General features: G+C 32.7%; 1 long non-coding RNA gene across 6 annotated transcripts; it reads right to left on the bottom strand.

Annotated features, from left to right (window-relative positions):
- Positions 1-184: 184 nt before the first annotated feature.
- Positions 185-4614, bottom strand: LOC143069759 (uncharacterized). 6 transcript variants are annotated; one of them, XR_012976487.1, is made up of 4 exons: positions 4600-4614; positions 3626-3730; positions 1784-1882; positions 185-727 (listed from the first exon to the last, which is right to left on the bottom strand). It is a non-coding gene; the product is annotated as an uncharacterized LOC143069759 (long non-coding RNA). The 6 variants fall into 6 exon arrangements; XR_012976489.1 differs by lacking the exon at positions 4600-4614 and adding an exon at positions 4411-4425; XR_012976488.1 differs by lacking the exon at positions 4600-4614 and adding an exon at positions 4392-4406.
- Between the last annotated feature and the right edge of the window lie 1386 nt (positions 4615-6000).

The following is a 6000-nucleotide window of genomic DNA, read 5'->3' on the forward strand; positions in this document are numbered from 1 at the left end:
CAATTTAATGATCATTATTGAGAGGTCGTCCAAACTTCAAATACTATGAAAATGTCCTATAGTAAAATAATTTCACAAGAAATATCACTGATGACAGCTAAGAGGCAACTGTAGACACATATTTTTATCCTATTCAAATAGATAATGCAGGAAGAATAATACAAAAAAAATTTATAAAAAACAATAATTTTTTTCATTTATTTGTTAAAAAAATAATGGGATTTTTATCCATACTTTTGCTAACTTTTTTACAAATCATTGAAATAAAAACATACAAAATGTTACGGATCAATATCCGTTTGATTAGACGGAATTCTAGTAAACACATTCTGTCCAATGTGGTTGCTCGCCCACATATCTGAATACTTGTTGTATCTAGTGAGTATCCAAAAGGTATATATCTTATCTGCGTTTTCATAATACGTTCCCGTAAAGCTAGTCGCAGAATTGGAGTTACCGTATGCCTCATTGTTCCACGCTACGACAAATCCTACAATACAATTCCTAGGCTCCATATCAGAAATTGTAAATCTTCCCAATAATGGGTAGAAGTTGTCAGCAGCACCTACGGCACTATTATACTTCCCAATGATTTCTCCTGTTGAATTCCGGTCTGCTGAATCCAGTTTGCATGTAATTTCCATCCTCGATCCGAGTTTATTTGTCCATTTTCCAGTTAACCCGCAAAGATCGCAGCTGCCCTTGTTATCCGCACTACATGCCTTGTCTGTAATGTAAGAAAATATATGTTCCCCACAGTAAATACAGGACCGAAAAAGATTATCAGATTGGAAAGCTTGAATTTGAAATTGGTTTGAATTTTAGATAGCCAAAGGTTAAAGACCAACAGTGCATCAGGATTTTCCATTTATGAATACTAGTAAAAGGGGTAATACAACTCACAAATCAAAAAAAAAATCACGGTTATAAAACTCTGCAACTGTTTCGGTTCCTATACATCTTTGGCTATCAAGTTTTAGACGGTGAGCATTCCTGATGAAGATAAATCCAGAAAATTAATTCTGACGCATGCAATTATTAACGTATACTCTCATTTTTTACAGGGTTGATATATTGTACTCTGCTTGTGGACTATCAGTCCTCAAGGGTATCAACAGCTAAGTAATCAGTTCCTCAATACGACATGATTCAAAACAAGACGTTCTAAAATTTTCCGTTTATATAATTTGAAATTATAAAGAAACTAAGTTTTCAAGTCCCTCTGGCAAATTAATGTTGATCTGAAATGCATTTGGATATTTGTGTATGTCCTTTAAGATTATAAAGCTATTCAACTATTTAGATTATAGTCTTTGAAATATTCATCTGTCAGTGCTCCTGATGAAAGTTACCCCAGAAAAGCCCTTCGAACGCATGAAATTAATAACAGGTTTTCGTTTTTCACATTATATTGTACTAGCATCTATCCATATGGCTTAACAATATTTATAATTAAAGCGTCGGTCTTGTCAATTTTCTAAATTGGAACTCGATTTGTAATAAGGACAATATGTTTCGTTTTAATCAATTAATACTGATCAAAAGGAAACTATGCAAATGGGAATGGATAATCCCTCATTTGTTGTGTGTTGCCCTGATTTGTCTTCTTGATATATACATGGAATTGATCATGAAGCACCTTTATTTGCTATCTTTTTTCTCCGGGCACATGTACCAACACGAGAGTACTGACATAAGGCAATAGTAGTTTACCAATGTTCAAATCAGGATTGTGTGTTAGATATTGTTGAGAAATCACTATGAAAGTTTTTATGCAACATACCTTCTTGTTGACCTAGTACATGGATAACAGCAATACCAACAAGGAACATTTTCACAGTGAACATTGTTTCTTTTTCTTACAACCCCAACCACGTTGAAACTGCAAATATAGATTGGAAAATTCGAAAATGTAATTAAGTATATGATAATCGTTTTGTGTGTTTACACAATTATTAATTATAGTAACTATCTTTTATGGGAATATCTATTAGCATATGCTGCAACATACAACGAATGATTACTTATCAAAATACAAATAAAAACAAAAAAAAAGTAAAAAAAAAAAAAAACAACAAAAGCCCTCTCCATTTCTATGAAAACACTCATATTCGTTATGTTTATCCTAGTCAAATAACAAGTTCTTCTACCATTTTTGTCAATAAATTTATAAGCCTATAATTCTAAATTTATAAGGGGAGGGTTGGGATCCCGCTAACATGTTTAACCCCGCCACATTATTTATGTATGTGCCTGTCCCAATTCAGAAGCCTGTAATTCAGTGGTTGTCGTTTGTTCATGTGTGACATATGTGTTTTTCGTTCATCCTTATATATAAATAAGACCGTTAGTTTTCTCGTTTGAATTGTTTTACATTGTCATTTCTGGGCCTTTTATAGCTGACTATGTGGTATGGGCTTTGCTCATGGTTGAAGGCCTTGTGGAGACCTATGGTTGTTAATGTCTGTGTCATTTTGGTCTCTTGTGGACAGTTGTCTCATTGGAAATCATACCACATCTTCTTTTTATACTAACAGTATTTTCCTGCCATTGATATATGAAAACAAATTTTGATTTTATGCAAAAACACCAACGAAAAGTATTCTTATATGAATTAGGTTAGCAAGCATTTAATAAATCTAAGTCACATTAATTTGTCAAAACCTGAACCCTTAACCTTTATCATGAATCCGTGAAATGACATCAGATACAGAGAAAATCCCCATAATTGATAAATTGATAAATTGTGTAACAGCGTTAAACATATATAAAAAAACCTAAGCAGCGCCATCGAGAAAAACGTTTTGACGTAAAAAATGTAAGTTGTATGTTTCCCACCACTAGGTGGTTGATTATTATTCAATAAATGTATCGCATATGACCATAGGTTTGTTTCAATTGAACATGTTAAAGTAACCGCAACCTATTTTCTTTTCCTCGATATGACCTTACCAAATGACACTCAACTATGAACTACGAACATATTGTTTCACCTACAGAGTTTTAAGTATTTCAGTTCAATTCAGGGATGATTTTAAAAAAAGAAGATGTGTTTCCACAAGAGACCAAAATGACACAAAAAATAATAACAATAGGTTACCATACGGCCATCAACAATAAGCAAAGCCCACACCGCATAGTCGGCTATAAAAGGCCTCGAAATGACAATGTACAACAATTCAAACGAGAAAACTGACGGTCATTGTATGTACAAAAAATTAACGAAAAACATGTATGTAACACATAAACCAATGACAACCACTGAATTACTGGCTCCTGACTTGGGACAGACATAAACATACATATGTGGCGGGGTTAAACATGTTAGTGGGTTCCCAACCCTTCCCTAACCTGGAACAGTGGAATAACAGTACAACTTAAGAACAAACCATAAAAATCAGTTGAAAAAAGCTTAAACCATCAGGTGGATAAAAATACAAGTGGACGTTGACCATTTGATTACAGAAACTGTTGATTAAATGCCGATATTAACAGAGTTTTTCGTAAGTTTTCAAAAATTATCAATCTTTCAAACCAATAAATGAAAATATCAAAATACAATTTCTCGAAAGCACTCTTGAATGATTTAATTGTTCTTCAATAATAAGATTCAATGATAACTTACCTATGATTTCTACGTTGAAAGCCAAAAACAAGACTCTTCCGAAATATTCCAATCGTGTCGGTTTTTATACCATTTGAATGTATTGCGATCACATGAAGGAGTGGTCTAAATGAATTTTAAAAACGTAAAAAAATAGAATAAACTTTGCTGTTAATACCATAATAAACAAGAAATATGCACGAGGAAGAACCGCGTGACGTGTTGCCATCTTTTATGTTACTGAAGATAAAAATAAAGCGAACTACGCCTTGGAAATATACATGTCAAGGTCAGATTAATTTGTTCACATTTTCATATGCGTATCATTTACGCAAATAGTTATACAGTGTAACGTGCCTTACCCGACACCTCAGTTTTCCAACATCCTGCTTTAACCTACAATTTTTCATGGTCCCAAAATATGCCTTTCCTTGCAGAAAATACCTGAGTATTCTGTCACACTGCATAATCCGACCTTTTTGTTCTGGTCCATAGAGTGTCGGATAACACAGGTTACACTGTATTACACAACGTTCAGTAAAAAGCAAAACTGCTATACCCTCATCCTCCCTAATCAAGTCGTTACCTTAATACTGCCCAGCCTTACAGTATTATGATATTTATTGTAAAATATCGTTTTGTCATAAGCATTTATCAAATTTCAGTTTTCAGAAACTTGTTCTACGATTTACTTAAATATTACTAACGTTTTGATGTTCATGCAGGATGCCATTTTCACACCTAAAGAGATAAATATATTTTGTATTTCCCCAAGTTTTTTTCTCACATTTACCACTGTTACATACAACGATATTCAGATAAATGGTCAACATCCTTTCATTTCTGAGGGGCCTTGGCGATAAGTGGCCTTGTAGTTCAACTTCCGTAATCACTAGCCAGTCAACACGGAGTACTCCAGCTTCCACTATCAATAAAAACTGACCACCATTAAATAGCACAATAGTACTCGAAATTGTATTAAACAACAATCATACCGTTTAAAGGTGACCATATTTGAATTAAATATTTATCAGAGTATGTCTGTGGTTATACATTATGATGAAATTCATTCAAATAGTAATTACAAATCATTTGCGTAATTAAGGTTTCAAATTAATTACACTTAGTAGTTTACTTCCTTGTTCCACTTCCTTCAAGATGTATCCAATTAACAAACCACTTGACATAGTTAAAGGATGAACTTAGGTTTAAATAAATAAATCAAGTGTTTAAAATTGACACCTTAACGCGGAAGAGCATAAGTTCAGGATAAAATAAGCGTAAAATATTGGTAGGTCATGGAGCTTCTTTTTAAGATTTTGGATTTTTAAAATATGGCGGGAAAAGGCTGACTCGGACTTTAACCTTATATTGGAATTATTTGAGTTCCAAATTAAAAGAAAGAAAATCTAGAATCTGTTTAAATTTTGTTAAATAACCTTTTATTAGCTACTAAGTTTTATGTGTAAAGATAAATAGGTGTTATGGGGCAAACTAGTTTTCCTTGTATCGCATGGAAAATCACCAAAGAGTCTGAATATCTGACACAAATTCCAAAACATCACCTTATTACATCCTTACGTAATGATAAGGAACCCCGACTAATTATTACGTGATTATATATGTTGATGGGAAATTAAAATAAAGAAGTCGGTCAATAAGAAGACTTATCGCACCGAGGGGAAATTATCACGTGGTGATTGGTTAAACGCTATCACGTGGTTGCAAAGACGTTGTTTTCGGAAATATTTGTACAAATCTAATTTTTTAATGAGGACTGACATGTTGTAATAAGTTTGATCTGTTCGTTTGTATTACTTAATTGTTTTTTTTTTTTGTGAGGCTTAAGAACTATATCAGTCATAAGACTATAACAATTATGTCTCATGTTCTGTTTCCAAAACAACACCGATTGAAGTTACGTTTTGCACCCTAAATATCAAGTAGCACTTCAGTAGTTATTATAAATCAATTTCACAACTGGATGCTGTTAGATAATAATAACTACGCATGCATGTCAAACATATTCAAGAAAGAACTGTAATAGTAAAGTTGAAGAGGATGTTATTATTCAATGTGTTTTGATTGATTTATCCAATCAACACTTTATATAAAATTGGACCAAAAAATCAAGATAATAAATTGATCAATTTTTACTTTACCAAGTTCGCGATTATTTAAGTTTCTTGTTAAGTCATAAATAATGTTGTTCGGAGTTTTGAGTATTTCATGAAGTCAAACTCCATACATGTTTTACGGTATGGTTAGTCCCTTCTTTAAAGATTTATATGTGTCAAATGTTTTATACTATTTTATGTCGCGATTAAAGACGTTGATTGCGCATACTTTTTTATTGACAATTTGTGAGAATATGATTAACTTGTATACAAAAGTTC

The sequence above is a fragment of the Mytilus galloprovincialis genome, chromosome 3, assembly GCF_965363235.1.
Source record: "Mytilus galloprovincialis chromosome 3, xbMytGall1.hap1.1, whole genome shotgun sequence".
NCBI lineage: Eukaryota > Metazoa > Mollusca > Bivalvia > Mytilida > Mytilidae > Mytilus > Mytilus galloprovincialis.